The sequence below is a fragment of the Callorhinus ursinus genome, unplaced genomic scaffold (genome assembly GCF_003265705.2).
Source record: "Callorhinus ursinus isolate GAN/ISIS: 27379988/994484 unplaced genomic scaffold, GSC_fseal_2.0 scaffold19, whole genome shotgun sequence".
NCBI classification, from domain to species: Eukaryota; Metazoa; Chordata; class Mammalia; order Carnivora; family Otariidae; genus Callorhinus; species Callorhinus ursinus.
In genome coordinates this window covers 6,497,027-6,513,185 of record NW_027397081.1, presented here as the reverse complement: position 1 = coordinate 6,513,185, position 16,159 = coordinate 6,497,027, and the positions used below count along the sequence as shown (strand labels likewise).

General features: G+C 46.0%; 1 long non-coding RNA gene across 1 annotated transcript; it reads right to left on the bottom strand.

Annotated features, from left to right (window-relative positions):
* Positions 1-472: 472 nt before the first annotated feature.
* LOC141374568 (uncharacterized) lies at positions 473-15,845 on the bottom strand. The gene is made up of 3 exons (XR_012381573.1): positions 15,713-15,845; positions 10,885-10,951; positions 473-584 (listed from the first exon to the last, which is right to left on the bottom strand). It is a non-coding gene; the product is annotated as an uncharacterized lncRNA (long non-coding RNA).
* Positions 15,846-16,159: the final 314 nt, after the last annotated feature.

Here is a 16,159-nt window from a genome sequence, read left to right as displayed (position 1 = left end):
AAACTGTGACCCTAGATTTGTGCAGTGTACGACCTGGGCGACCATATGTGGCAGTCTAAGTCCTACAGAAGCCAAAACAAATCACCACAAGAAGGCACAGAATGCTCCCTAGGGCAGTAGTCTCTCGCGTTCTAAGCTGAATGAAGCAATCCTGTGAAAATGCTGAATCTCAAGACTTGCCAACTTGGCCAAAAACAAGCACGTTCTTCAAAAGCCCTAATTTACGAGGTTAACTGCCAGAACTGCACATAGCCTTCAGGCTAAACAAGGAGAAAAACATGCAGCCTTCAACAGCTGCTCTTGCTTACCTAAAGCTTTTAAAGAGAATCAGGAGAGCCAAAGGCCAGCAGGGGGAAAAGAAGAGGGGGGCGGTGGTTTCCAATGAATCCTAGAAAGGGCCATGATAGGAAAAGATGGAAATCAGAGATAATTGTCACCCACCCCAATCTGTACCTGCAAGAGCCGCTTTCCAAAGAGTTTCCACAGCTTCTCCCTCTCCCCGAGGAGGCTACTGAGCTCCCACTGGGCATCCTGCTTCGTTCCACCAATTGGCTATTCACTGCCTTCTCGGAAGACCACCTGATCTAGTTCAAGCACAACGAAGCAAAATTGTCATTAAAAGCCTGTATGAAGACAGCTGTGCCAACAGGCAGGTTTTTCTCAGCTGTGCTGTCAGTTAGCATCCTTGGGCAAGTGGCTCCTCTAGGGGCCTCGAGGCCTTTGCCTGAAGCCTGGAGGATCAGGCTCCGCACTGCCCAAGGGCCCGTCCAGCTCCAACACGTCTTTCTATGTACGACCCTAGAGAGTTCTTTCCGTGTCCTTCCCATTATTAGCCAAAGCCTATCACCGTCCCTCTGTGAGGGAAGGCAAGGCCCTAACGTGTTTCTTCAGCAGCTCTGCAAAGGCCCCAGACCACCTGCCTCTTAAATTGCATCCTTTGGAATTTCTTTGCAAAGACCGCCTTCGATGTCCTTGGCTAAGCATCACGCCCCAAACTGCACGTAAAGAGTGAAGTCCATGCCATCGGTCTGCGGGGATCGCTGAGCTGAAGCCGTGGGCGCTTCCCCTTCCCGCCCAGGGGGACGGCTCGGTGAGGCTCTCCAAAGGCAAGGCAAGCAAAGCAGATGCTTCTCGGCGCCTCACCCGGGCTCGCCCTGGCGTGGCGGGGCCCCCGGCCCACTCTCCCACCAGCCCTTTCTGTCCAAGCAGCAATCAGCAAGGCTCCGGCCCCGTGAGCAGCGCCTCCCCCTGGGGCAGGGCCCGCCTCCAGCGGCCACCGAGCCCACGAGCGCACGTGGAAGCCACGGCAGAAAGCAATGGTGCTTTCAGGCTCCGAGAGGAAACGGTGAACGGCGGAAAGCTCTTTGAGGTGCCTCAGGCCCTGCCTTTTAAAGCTTCCATTCATTCTGGGATGAAACAGAGCTGCTTCAGGGAGGCGTCTGCTTCTTTTCCTCCCTCTTCCCGGGCTCCTCTGTTTTCTGGAAGCTTCGAAGACGCTCCTGGAATTCCCGCCTCGCCCCTGCTTTTTCCGCCAGAGCGCTGCCCACACAACTGACCGGGCTCGTTCATCAGAACAAAAAGGCAGGAGCAATACAGAAGCACACGTATCCATCGGTTCCGGTGTTCGGGACCTGGGCGCACACACCGCCCGGCTCCCGCTGCCGGAGGCCGTGCAGAGCCGACCCGCCGGGCCGACTCCTCACCCCTCCCTGAGCCTGGAAGCTCAGTCCCGCCCCGCACTCCCTCAGCCCGAGCCCGTTTCCAGGGCACGCCGCCCTCAGAGAGAAGTGTGCCGAGGAGACCCTGACGACGAACACGGGACCAGCCCGTTAAGACCTTTTCACTTCTCAGGTTCTGGAGGCAGGAGTGGAGACCTACTCGCTGCCGCCCCAGGCAAGCCGCCGAAGGACGCCCTGTTGCTTGTCAACCCTGCCGCCCAGCAACGTGGAGTGGATATCTCTTTCTTGGGGCTGTCCCTGCACCACGACCCCCCCCCCCAGTTTGGGCAACGGTTTCAGATTTCTTCGGACCAACATTCATCTTCACAAGCACCGGTGAGGTCACAACTGCTCTTAATTAACCCCACTTCATAAAGATGATGAAACTGAACATCAGAAAGGTTAATTCATCTGAGGTCGCAGGGCTGGTAAGCAGAGCTGGGATTAGAACCCAGGCGGTTTGGGGACAGAGCTGCAGTGGCTGCTTTTCTGTGACACTGTAAGCCAGACCCTCCACACCCCAGCTCCCACCGCCTTCTGCCCCCCGGTAACTCTGGTGGCCCAGCTTTTACCCGCAGGCTTCAAAGAGTCTAGACCCAATCCTGATCTTGGGCAGAAGGTGAAAAAGGGATGTAAGTGGCTCTAAACATCTCCTTAGAACTAAGATACCCTTCCCTCTGGCTCTACTTTGACCGTGTACCCCAGATGTACCGCTGAGCTCTGGATTTGCTCCCTGAGTCTGAGCACCTTGGAGATTACCTACTATTTACACAGTCCTTCACTCATTCACTGCACAGATGTTTGATTACCTACTATTTAGCAATCATGAAAAAGAACACAACCAATTAACAAATGCTATTATGTCCATTTTACAGATGGGAAGACAGAAATTGAGAGGTTAAATCACTTGTTTGCCATCCCACATCTAACAGATAAACAGAACTACCATTTGATTCTGGGTCTTCCTCTTTCTGAGATTTGGGCCCCGCCATGCTCCTGCCAGTACCCTCCTCCACTTGATCCCAACATCATTTTCCAAAGAGTCCTTTAATTCTTTGGGTGTCCTACAATTCAATTCTTACACGAAGTATCGGAGTTAGCACAGACCCCGCAGGTGAAGGACTCAGTCCCACAAAACGCCAACTATAAGTGGGGTCCCAGCATACCTGCATTTTATATGCAGGTTATAAACTTAGAGCTCCCATGGCTCATCCTCACTAAAACTACTCCCAGAACTCAGGAAAACTCTATACTTATGATTGCAGTTTTATTATAAGGCATACAACTCAGGAACCGACGGACGCCAGAGAAGCAAACAGCAGGGTATGGGAGGCGGGGGGAGGGCAGAATGTCCGGGCCCTCTGGGTGCACCACACTCCCAGCTTGCAGACACGGTCAGAAACTTGGAAGCTCCCAAACCTCATTCAGGCGTTTTTGTGGAGGCTTCCTTGCATAGGCATGATTAAGCCCTTGGCCACTGCTGATTGAACCTCGTCTCCAGCCTTCGTCCCTTGCCCAGAGGTGAAGGAGCGGGCTGAACGTTCCAAGTCTAATCGCAGCGTGTAGCCGGCCCCTCCTTTGAAACGCTCTCTCTGAGGGGGCGCCTGGCTGGCTCACTCAGCAGGGCATGTGACTCTTGATCTCAGGGTCATGAGTTCAAGCCCCACATTGGATGCAGAGATTACTAAAAATAAATAAATAAACAAACAAACAAACAAAAACTATCCTAGGGGCCACCTCGAGTCATCTCATTAGCATAAACTCAGGTATGGTATAAAGGGGCTCTTTATGAATAACAAAAGACAGTCCTATCTCTCAGGAAATTCCAAGCTCTGTGCCAGGAACTGGAGGCAAAGATCATGCTTTTTCTTTAATTCCTTTGTTTCTAAAGACGTATTTACTTATTTGACAGAGAGCGGTGTGCGCGGGCAGAGGGAGGGGCAGAGGGAGAGGAAGGGAGAGAGTCCCAAGCCGACTCCACCCCAGCACAGAGCCAGAAGTGGGGCTCAATCCCACCACCCTGAGATCCTGACCTGAGCCGAAACCAAGAGTATGGGGGCTCACCGACTAAGCCACCCGGGCGCCCCAATCATATACATTTTTTCATTATACCCCAATTCACCGGGAACCACAGTCCGGGACTGACAGTGTGCCACCTGCCATCTGCCTTCCCTTAACAGAGCCACCTGCCCGGATCTCGAGGAAAGCTTCCTGGCTCCCCATCACTGTATTCCGCACATCTGTCAGGGCAGCCTGTCTGCTTAACTGGAGACTCTCCCTCCTCCAAGGTTCTGCCTACTGGACTCGTAGTCATAGTCAGCTGGGCCCGTCCCCACCGCCCCAAGCCTGCCTCACTCCAGGGGTCTGGTCTCCTTCCAGCACTCAGCCTACCACAGTAGGAATTGGGGTATAGGAATGAACTGTGCCTATAGGAATGAACTGTGTCATGTTCTGCCAGATATCCATATGACCCAGACACGCCCAAAGGACATTTGACCTTGCCAGTCATGGGCATGGCAGGCCACAGGTTTCAGCATGGAAGAAGTTAAGGAGAATTGGGTCAGTATGAATCACAACAAGAAAAAATCTGTAGGGTATTAGATTTAGAGAATATTACTCTCCAGTATTATTAGAACACATCTCTGGCCACGCCAGCTAGGCCTGTTTCAGTGTTTCCATTATAAATCCTATTCCAAGGGTTTATGACTTGCTGTAAAAATTCAATCGAGGCTGAAAAGCAACATAGTTTGCAATCCAGGAAGCAGTCTGATTCAAAGAGAGGTTAAAAAGTTGAGAAGAAACAAACAGAAAAGAGAAAAAGGAAACAGATTGTTTAAAAAGAAGGCAGCTAGAGCATTGCCCTGCTTTTCTGCTGTCATGAGACTTAATAATTTTGTTTTCAAATTTGAGTTTTCACAGGTACTAACTCCCATATGCAAAGAAACCTATGAGGACTAGGAGCATCTGGCTCCATGATGTGCTTTCCTTTTGGAAAAGCCAGTAGCAGCTGGTATTAAACCTTGCCCTGCGGGGGTTCTCTGGGGAGCAAGGCCCCACCTCACCACTGCATTCAGGAAAACTGCTGGGGAGCATACATCTAACCTTCGCTGGATCAGTAAAAGGCAGGGAAAGTACAGTAAGCTTACACTGTCTGATGAGGTAAAGGCAAATTATAGTCCAATTATTTCCCGAAAATAAAGCAACTATCTTTCGTACCCTCCAGAGCACCTGAGACTTCCATAGATCTGTGACTATTTATCCAGTTACAGTTTCATCATAAAGTGGCCCAAGAGACAGTTGGCACTTTTGCCAGCATCATCCCTAATTCACTTCGCGAGGAGAGGATACTTCTGTTAGCTCAGAAATACCACCTCCCAAACCTTGGAAGTACATACATGGAATGCACAACAATTCACCAAAGTCCAGCCTGTCTAGTTCAAAAATGGGTCTTTGCCCCTGGTTTTCTTTTCTTTTCTTTTAAGATTTTATTTCTTTATTTGAAAGCAAGAGAGGGAGAGAGCATGAGCGGGGCAGGGGGCAAGGGGAGAGGAAAAAGCAGACACCCTGCTGAGGAGGGAGCCTAAGAAATCCTAAGGGTAGTTTAGGGGAGCAAGGAAAAGACAGCAACCAGTCTTTGGGTCCAGACTTTCTCATAGGAGGAAGGATGAGGCAATCTAGTTGGGAGGAGAAAATAGGGAACTAGTCTTGGCTCTAATTACATATTCAGTGATCCTACAGCTCCTTAAATCATTGGGTTATTTGGGGGAGATTTAAGAGAGGACTGATGGAAATTAGGTGGAGGACACCAATGCCTGTCCAGTTCTCGTTGGTGCTACAAAAGTGAGATTCTGCATTCAGGGAGGTAGTCTGTCTGAAACTCACATCTGACCTCAAGCAGCAGGGTTGAATAAAAGAACAAGGAATGGAATTTGTTTTTATTAAGCATCCTTGCTGTTCTAGACATCATGCCAGGTTTTTATATATCATTTCATGGAAACCTTATGAAAACCCTTTGATATTGATATGTATTATCTCTGCCCCTTTAAAAGATGAGGAAACTAAGACTGATTAACACCCTGGAGGTTAAACCACAAGCAAAGTGGCTGAGGGCAGATTGACTGAATTCGACATCTTTCCAATTCCCAAGCCTTGGATCTTTCCACATCAGCTCTGAGCAATACTTCAATGGGTAAATTCCAGAACGGAAATGAATTTGAGTCTGAAAGTTTCAAGCACGATGTTATCTGGAGTTGGACCAGGGAGAGGTCCAGTAATCATCTGCACAAATGAAGGCAGACTTTCATTATGCTAATTCCTCAAATCTAGAAAAATAAACTTAATTTCAGAAAATAAAAAGCTTCTGGGATTGTAAAGAAAAAAAAAAGCATCCAACCATCTCTCTAATTTTATATATGAACAGTCTCACTGTGAACTCTGAAAGATAAGAGCTTCTCACTTTTAAAGGTAGCGTCGGTAATTAAGCTTTTGTCTCTCTGCTCTCAAGCCGCCCTGCCATGCTCTGTGATTCCAGAGAAGCCTGCAAGCTATTTCTGCTTCGCACGGCGATTTTGTCTACCGGGTTCTGCCAATAGGGGGTGCTACAGGGAGACCGGAAAGCTGCCGGAGGGGATAGAATCTGCTTTGGTTTTTGCTTTCTGTACCTACAGTAGTAGTTGGTTCCAGTTTCAAATGTTTCCCATGCTTCCAGAACCAGCGGCACAGCACCTCTTCAGAGATACCGGCACCTCTAGAATCTTCTAGATTCTAGATGCTAATAACCCCAAGCTCATGCTTCTCTTCCCCCAGCTGTAGAGGTAGTAGCTTCTTCCTGAAGCTGCTATTCCGGTGTTACCTCAGCATTTCCTTTTGCCTTTAAATACTTAAATACCTGTTTAACAAATTCCTTTTATTAAATCCTCTATTAAAATAACTCGTGGTTCTTTTTTCCTGAATGGGCCCTGACGGATACAAAGTTCTCTGAAGGAAGCTTCTTTAACTCCTTTGAAGTTCAATTCTCTTTGCTGCCTGGAAATTCTTTTTTATAATGTGTCGTACTAAAAATTAACAGAAATCATTTTGCAATATATATATATATTGCAAATAATGATATATATATCAAATCATTATGTTGTACACCTAAAACTAATAGAATGTCATATGTCAATTATATCTCAATAAAAACAATAGATTAACCTATTCTGTCTCCAGCACTTACTTATGATGTGACATTAAGCATGGTAACTTAGCTTTTCTAAGGCTTGATTTTGTCACATCTAATATTAATATCTACCAAGTATCGATATTAATTATTAATTAATATCTACCGCAGGGTATTAATATCTATCCAGCAGGGGTATAGTGAGCACTGGATGGAAGCCACATGCAAGCATCAAGCATGACAGCGAGTGCCTACAGATGCTTGTGATGAACGTACAGGTGGCTGCCAAGCATCCCTACACTGGAAAAATCACCTCCCCAATTCCAAGTAATCCTGCTTCACCCCTACTTTTTGAGAAGATAATCTTTCAGCTCAAGGTGAACATATGCTTAAACATGTCAAAGTAATTCACCTCCCTGGCCGCAGAGAGTTCAGGGATGGATCTGTGTTCCAAGTCAGACCAATCAGAATTGCCAAACCATCACCGCGAGTGTTCCTGCAATTTGAGGAAAAATCGTGTTATTTCTTGCCCAACAGTTCCGATGCCCAAACTGTAAAGTCATATAAGCTCAAGATTCCAGGTGCCATCTATCCCATCACGTTGGTGACCAACTCACCCTGGTTTGTTTGGGGCTTTTTTGGTTTAAAATCTAAACGTTCTGCATTCTGGGAAACCCCTGAGTCCCAAGCAAACTGAGTTGATTGGCCACCCTACCATGGTGCAGGCTTGCACGAGACAGCAGCCCCTACAAAAGCAAGCAGGCATTTCTCCAAAGAAATACAAATGGCCGGGCGCCTGAGTGGCTCAGTTGGTTAAGCGGCTGCCTTCAGCTCAGGTCATGATCCTGGAGTCCCAGGATCGAGTCCCGCATCGGGCTCCCTGCTCAGCAGGGAGTCTGCTTCTCCCTCTGACTCTCCCCCCTCTCATGCTCTCTCTATCTCATTGTCTCTCTCAAATAAATAAATAAAATCTTCTTAAAAAAAAAAGAAAAGAAATACAAATGGCCAACAAGCACATGAAAAGGTATTCAACATCATGTCATTAAGAAAATTGCAAATCTAAACCACAATAAGGTGCCACTTGCCACCCACTGGGATGGCTATCATCAAAAAAAGAAGTAGGGAGAGATAACTAGCATTGGTGAGGATGTGGAGAAATTTGGACCTGTGCATATTGTTGGTGGGAATGTAAAAATGGTTCAGTCGCTAAGGAAAACAGTTTGGTGCTTTCTCAAAAAACTAAACATAGAATCGCCATATAATCTTGCAGTTCCATCCCTAGGTATGTACCCCAAAGAATTAAAAATGGGTATTCAAGCAAAGTATATGTACACACATGTTCATGGCATCACTCTCCACAATAGCCAGAAGATGGAAACGACCCAAATGTCCATCAGTGGATAAATAGATAAACAAATTGTGATCTGTATACACAATGGAATATTATTCAGTTATAAAACAGAAGAATGAAGTACTGATATACTACAATATAGATGAATCTCCAAAACATGATGCTAAGTGAAAGAAGTCCGACATCAAAGGTCATATCTTATTTGATCCCCTTTATACGAAATATCCAAAATAGGTAAATCCATAGAAGTAGAATACAGATTAGTGGTTGCCAGGGAGTGGTGATGGGGAGTTGTGAAGAGGGAGAAACTGCTTAGTGGGTAAGGGCTTTTACTTCCAAGTGATGACAACATTTTGGAGCTAGACGGAGGTGATGGTTGCACACCGTGAAGGTGTTACAATTGTTCACCTGAAAATAGTTAATTTTATGCAATGTTAATTTCATCTCAATAAACTATTTTGAAAGAAAGAAAGAAGGGGTAGAAGGAAGACAGGCAGGAAGGCAAGCTGGCCAGGAGATGAAGAAAGAAGAAACTGGGTCCTAAAAGCATGACTGAGGGGATGCCTGGGTGCCTCAGTCAAACCACTACCTTCGGCTCAGGTCACGAACCCAGGGTCCTGGGACAGCGCCCCACATCAGGCTCACTGCTCAGCGGGGGTTCTGCTCCCTCTCCCTCCGCCCCTCTGTCCCTCCTCCCTGCCAGCATTCTCTCTCTCTCTCAAATAAATAAATAAAATCTTTAAAAAAAAAAACGTGACTGAGGCCTTGGATGCAGTCTTCTCTCAAGTGGAGAGCCATGATCTTGTCCGTGAAAAAAACCCAAGAAATTATTTTTTCACTTGAGGGAGTCTGAGTTGGGTTTCTCTCCTTTTCAACCAAGGATTCTGAATAATATTACCTTCAATTACCACTAATTAATTTTTAACCCAACACCCACTACAATGTCATCTAGTGCGGCAGAAAACCCTCAAGTCTTGCTTGGAAAGTCTTTCTTGACTGGTATCTATACCAGAATAGGACATAAAACTTTAGAAAATCCGTTGGCAGAAGTCAAGGATGTAGGATACAGAATTCCCCATTCTTATCAACAATAGCAACAAAATGGCAGATGCATCTTACCAAAGAAATTCCACCATCTCATCCCGTGGTGAGGGGATGCTGAACAAATAATCTGAACATCAGTCCTCTTGTACTTCAGACCTTCTTACTCCTCCCTCATAATCACCTTGATGTTTCTTATGGATTATTAGAGAAGAGCTAATCACTTTTTAGTGTTGTAGGCTGGGGTTTAATTGTTAGTTTTTAACTGAATGGCTCTAACTGACGGCAACTAATTGCCTCCATGACAATTTGATGGGATTCTGTCAGGTGTCCATCTGGATCTCAGAATACCCCTAGGGCCAGTGAGTTCATCGGTTTGCTAATTTTCTTCAAGAGGATTGAATTTTATTAACTTCCCTTGCCCTCGGTGGCTAGCTTAATCACACGGAGATTGTCATGGGCTTGGTGATGAGGGAGCAGAAGGCTCGCTGAGGACAAAGCTGAAGCTGACACCCCACGAACCACCCCCCCATGTGATATATGTGACATTCCGCAGGCACTCCTGGCCGCCCTAAAGGAAAAGCAAATGGTTAACTGATAGAGATCACGGTCCTGCAGGACAGGAGTCTCCCTCAGTTTACAAAAGTCCTAGTGATTTACAAGGAAGAAGCCTTCTTCTCAATAACCTAACTTGTAGGGACCCATAACTCAGTTTCCTGAAGCCCTAACATCACCCTCCCCTACATGAAATTGAGGGAGGCTGAGGCAGAAGCAAATGTAAATAAAATTGAATTTCTTTTGAACCTGAAGCCCATTGACAAGGACGTGTGGTAGGAGGAATGTAACATTCCTCCAGGAAACTCCCAACTGTCTTCATGTTAGTGCCTCATTAGAGGGAAGAACAACCTTGGCTTGACAATAACCAGGCCTCCAGTATCCGGAGAGTCTTTAGCGTATGACAGTCCTTCTGGACACCCCCGTTGTCCTCACCTCCCCAACTCCCAAGTATATAATCAGCCACCCCTCCCAACCCCGGGGCAGCAGCTCTTTCTGCCCCCGGGTCTTGTGTCCGGGCTTTAATAAACCACCATTTTGCACCAAAGGTGCCTCAAGAATTCTTTCTTGGTCGTCGGCTCCAGACTCCACCCCACTGAACCTCACCTATATTCCAAAACTACGTCACTAGGGTAAATTCCACCAAATGGGTAGAGTCCTCAGATGTGCTAGTCAGAGAAAACCTGATAACAATGTCGCAAATGGCAAATAATAACATCTCACCAGTACGGGGCCAAATACAAACAGCCCTCACAGTATGACCCATAACCCTAGCGGAGTCTTTTAACTTCTGGCCTCAGGGTTGTAAGAGTGTCTGGAAGAGATTTCTAAGGTCTTCGTCAGCACGGAAACTTTGCCTTCTACATATCAGAATGAGATTAGTTATTAACTGATTTCACCCATTATAAAAGAAACATGGTAGAAATCAGTATTCCCATCTTACAGCTGTATAAATTGGAGCAACAGCTCAAGGTATGAGAACCCAAAATAAAAGCAAGATCTTTTATCAGCCTGATAGTGTTCTATTCATGTATTTATTCAGTCAGTCAGACCATACTTACCAGGGTAATTTTGGTGGGGAATGCTCCAGAATGCTGTTCCATAACCTCCTTGTTTGAGACATAACACCTGTAGGAACATTTCAGAACCTCACGATTAACAGACATCAATTGCTAGAATAATAAAACACTACTATATACCAAAAAACTGGAGTGATCAAAACTAATGACAAATTATATGAAGATTTATAATCTGTGTAATACATGGAATCATACATTTATAAGATACTTTTCTTGGGTGAGAGTTCAACTACTTCCAAGCTAGAGGATTTGATATAAGGCCAGCTTATTTCACATTCAACATCCATCCTATGGAAATACTAGGAAGATAGGGAAAAGCGGTGAATTTTGTATTTATTAGTTTGTGACACAATGGAGCTAAACGTGAAATACTAAGGTGACATCAGCTGGAGTGTCAGTCAGTAATGGGTGCTAAGACATCATTGGAAATGTAATGAGGTGGGGGAAAATGTATTTTACAAAAACCCTTTTCAGGGTGCTTGTCTATGTGACTGGAAGAAATGTTTTGAAAAAGCACTTGGGGTTGGATGAGCCCTTCCCCACCCAGGAACACATACCAGTAACTGAATGGCATATTCACGAGCTGCCTCTTAAGAAGGGTGATGGGATAATGCAGTCACTTCTCCTATCCAAGTTGGGAGCACAATTTGGGAGCTGATATGAATTGCTCAGAGCTATCACCTACATTTTTTCCCCATCTGCAGTCTGCATTCTTTCTCCATGAGACAGGTTGTTGGCCTCTGATGAACAAATGCTTAAGAATATCAGACTGAGGGCGCCTGAGTGGCTCAGTCCTTAAGCGTCTGCCTTCGGCTCAGGTCATGATCCCAGGGTCCTGGGATCGAGTCCCATATCGGGCTCCCTGCTCGGCAGGAAGCCTGCTTCTCCCTCTCCCACTCCCCCTGCTTGTGTTCCTGCTCTCGCTCTCTCTCTCTCTCTCTCTCTCTCTGTCAAATAAATAAATAAATAAAATCTTTACCAAAAAAAAAAAAAATATATATATATATAAGAATATCAGATTGATAGGACACCACTTTACTAGCATGTTCCTGGGACGCTCCCATGTGTTAGCCCAGCCTTTCCAGTACACACACTCCTCTTGGGTCTGGGAAAGCAGAGCCTACAGGAAAGGAATCTCACAGTTAGGTCCTGGACAGCCAAGCAGAGTCCTTTCTCCTTCCGTTCACCTTAAGCTACGATTGTTTGTTCAAACAATGGAAGGAGGAGCCAGAGGGGACAAAGCACATAGGACTTGGTGAAAGCACGGAGGTTCTTATAGTTAACCCTTTTATTTTGCTTTGAGTAGGTGACTTAGGATAAATAGTTCATACAGTTAAAACTTCATTCATTAACATTAAAGGTTACTTATTAAAACATTAAGTAACTAAGTTTAAAAAATTAAACATAAGCTGGGGCGCCTGGGTGGCTCAGTCGGTTGAGCCGCTGACTCTTGATTTCGGCTCAGGTCATGATCTCGGGGTACCGCACTCAGCATGGACTCTGCTTGGGATTCTCTCTGCCTTCTGCTCCTTTCCTTGCTCTCTCCGTCTCTCTCTCAAAATAAATGAATAAAATCTTTTTTAAAAATTGATCACGAGCTGCTGAACGTAGGGGCGCCTGGGTGGCTCAGTCGGCTAAGCCTCTGCCTTCGGTTCAGGTCATGATCTCGGGGTCCCAGGATCGAGTCCTGCATGGGGCTCCTTGCTCAGCAGGGAGCCTGCTTCTCCCTCTGCCTCCTCTGCCCCTCCCCCGCTTGTTCTCTCTCTCTCTCTCTCTCTCTCTCTCTCTCTCTCTCTCTCTCGGCTGCAAGTACTTGGGAGCCTGGTCTCTCTCTCTCAAATATGTAAATAAATCTTTAAAAAAATAAAAATTAAAAAAATAAAATGAATGTAAGGAATCTATTATCAGTAGGGACTCTTAGCATCTCTGTGCCCACCACGGTGTTGGGCACTGGGGATCCACAAATAAGCCAGCACAGCCCCTCCCTCCCCTCCCTGCAAAGTGCTTTCAGTGCACTGAATAGTTTTCAGCAATGGCCCTGGACCTCAGTTTTCATCCCTGCCCAAATCTGTCTTTTTCTCTACATATAGTGCTCTTTCAGAATGTGCCAGAATCCCCCCAAGCCAAGAGATTCAATTGTTTGACAAATATTTATCGTGTATCACTCTGCACTGGATACTGCAGCAGGTGCTGGAGATACAAGGATGGATAAAGTGAAGTGTGGACCCTTGGGGAGTTCAAAGTCAGGAGCAAGCTCAGACAACTTTGCTAACATATTGGAATGGCGGTGGTCACACAGACCTGGAGAGGGGAGATCAAAACTGCATAATCGGATTCCATCTAGTGACGGATGGCGACGATGATAAACTACAGTGCACTCAACCCTCTGCGTTCACCGGTTTCCTTTATCCTCCAGCAACCCCGTGAATTGCTAATAGCCTCCATTTTATGAGTAATGATATGCAGAAATGTTTGTCTTTTTGTTAATAGCAGCTGGTCAGAGAATTCTTCTGCAAGGGGAAAGCTAGCTTTGTTGAAAAGCTGTTGGATAAACCCATTCATCCAAATCCAGAAGAATCAGCCTCCCAGGCAAGGGTACCGGGCTGGGCCCTAGACTTCCTTCAGGGGAGCAGAGGGAGCTACTTTACATAATAAAGAAAGGAAACAGTGGCTGCCAAGAAAATTAGGAAGAACAGAGTAAAAGTAGCCGAGCTCTGCATGGGGCTAAGCACCCCTGGAAAAGCAGGACCCCGGGCTAAGGTGTGGAAGAAAAACAGAAGACAAAAGGAGAGAAAAAACTAACATTTCCCCAGAAAAATGCTCTGTGCTTTGTGAAGAGCTCTCCCAGGGACCCCACAGGTATTGAGTAAACCTACTTGAATTTCTTGTGGAAATCAGGGAAGGAGTTGAATTTTGCCTCGACATTGACAAAGTGCTGGATACACTGCATACACTAATGAGGGGAAGGGTGGGCGTCTTTTTTTAGGGGAAAAAAGTGGGGAAACTGCAATGTACAGAGATTGATCTAAAAACCCAGGCTCTGACCCCTTTCAAGGTACAATAATTTTGAGAGGCCAGAGAATGATCGGCTTCTCAGGGAGATGAGAACATGGTCTCTAGTCATGAGCTGAAAAAGCTACCCTTGCCAGAATGTATGTCCCTAAATGAAAGATTTTGGAGTCAGAAAAGTTAAGATCACAGAACAGATCATATGAGCAAAGGGCTGTTAAAAAGGAAGCATTTCAGGGACCCTGTAACAAGAAAGAGAAAAAGAGAAAAACAAAGAAGGGAGATTCGTACCTGGCCGCAATGAGTCTGTGAAGGAAAAATGCTGAGGCCAATCACCACAGAAAAGCGGGAAAGCCAAGGAGAGAGAAAAGAAGGAAAGTGGGAAGGTGCTGTGGGCCAAGAATCTGAGACGAGATGAAATTCAGAGGTTACTTAGTGGGGAATGAATTTTAATGAATTTTATTCGACCTACACATATATACAGCTTGAAGTGTATCTTCTGTAAGATCTGGACGGGTGAGTTCTACCTCCTGGAAGGGATGTGAATTTGTAGCTAAAAGAACAGAGAATTTCCAAGGGGTTGCGAGGTTGAACAGGAAACGCGTTCCATCTCCAAGGCCTCTGTGCTTTCTCAGGCTGCCTCTGTGCTGAGAAGCGGGGTGAGAGGAATTTGCATCGTTATCACTGAAAGAAGCTCCCCAGTCTCAGTCACCTTGGGGCGTGGAGGAAAGGTAGGGGAAGGTGTGGCGTGTGTAGTCTCTCCCCGACATTTCTGCCGGACACCCGCTCACCTCGCGCCTCCCCCCCCGTCGCTGACCTTGTCCTGACAGCTCACACCACTCCTGTTTTTATTTCTCACCAATTATCGGGGCTGCGTCCAGGTAGATTTGTGCCCATGCAAATGTAGATGCCTTCCCGGGTTTTTACCCGGTCTTCTTAAAGTCTTTAGCCTCCGAATATGACCTTTCCACTTAGAAGGATTTTATTAATTTGCCACTCCACGATGGTCTCCAGGCCCTTACACTGCAATTAAGAGCATCACCTGTGTAATGTCAGAAGCGCTCTTTGGTGTTCCTGAGACTTCAATATTGAAATGGGAGTTCATTTAAGTTGAAGGAAAGAAAGGTTCCCGCGGCCACAATGTCAACAAATACTGAGTAATGGCCCCAGCTCACCAGGGAACTAAAGCCCGGCGTGTGATTTTTTTTTTTTTTTAAGCACTAACTGACAAGTCATGAAATAGTTGAATTATTTTATACCATAAAATGAAGAGAGTCTACCAGTGAATTTGAAGAGAGGGCAAAAAGCACAGGGATTATAAGGAATGCATTATGTGGATTCATTCTGGATTATGAATAGCAGAAATTGTTACCAGGACACGTGCTCCAAACCAAAGTTTTGCCATTGAATAAAGTAATTATCGTTCATTAATCTTCACAAGGATTATGAAAATGTGTTTATGATCAGGGTCCCAAGTACTTGCAGCCATGATTATAAGAACAGATTTGTCATCCCAAATAAGCAGATAATCTTCCTGTTTAATGAGCCTCTCCTCTTGGAGATCAAAATGCATTATGGGAACCTCAAAAAAATGATGTTCCCAACACCATTTGTTACTTTTAGGTTTATCCACTGTGATTAAACTTTTAGAAAAAGCATTCCTTCTACCTCATCCTTTTCTTCTCTTTTGAATTTCTTGCTTGCGAATCTAATTTCAAGCAATGCCTATGATGCCAAATAGAGACCTCAGAGTTTATTTTTCCTCCTCATCTCCTTTGCTACCGTTCACAATGCCACTGACCCGCTGCAGCACAGAGAGGAGAAAGACACCACAGCGGGGCAGCAGGGAGAAGGAAACGCTCTGCACCCAACAGTCAAGGGTTTGAACCCCTCTTCTCCCGACAATTACGAGAAAGTTGGTCTCATCTCTCAGCCACAGCTTCCTCGCCTGGAAAAGAGAGGTAGGGTGGTTTCAGTGATACAGCGGATGTAAAACGTGGGTGTTCAACAAGAGGGACTCACCTGCCCATGTCTTCTTATCCCCCTGTCTCCAGGAGGGTTCCCAGGATCGGCGGGCAGAGAAATCACCTGTCACAGGCATAGAATGCACCTGTCCCCAGTCCCACTTTTATCACCCTGTTGGTTGCTACATCAGGGCTCCTGACGGTGGAAATGCACTGCCCGTGACCTAGCAAGGGACGTGGGAGGTCTTTAGTAGTTGGTAGCTGATCTGTCTGAATTCTTGGAG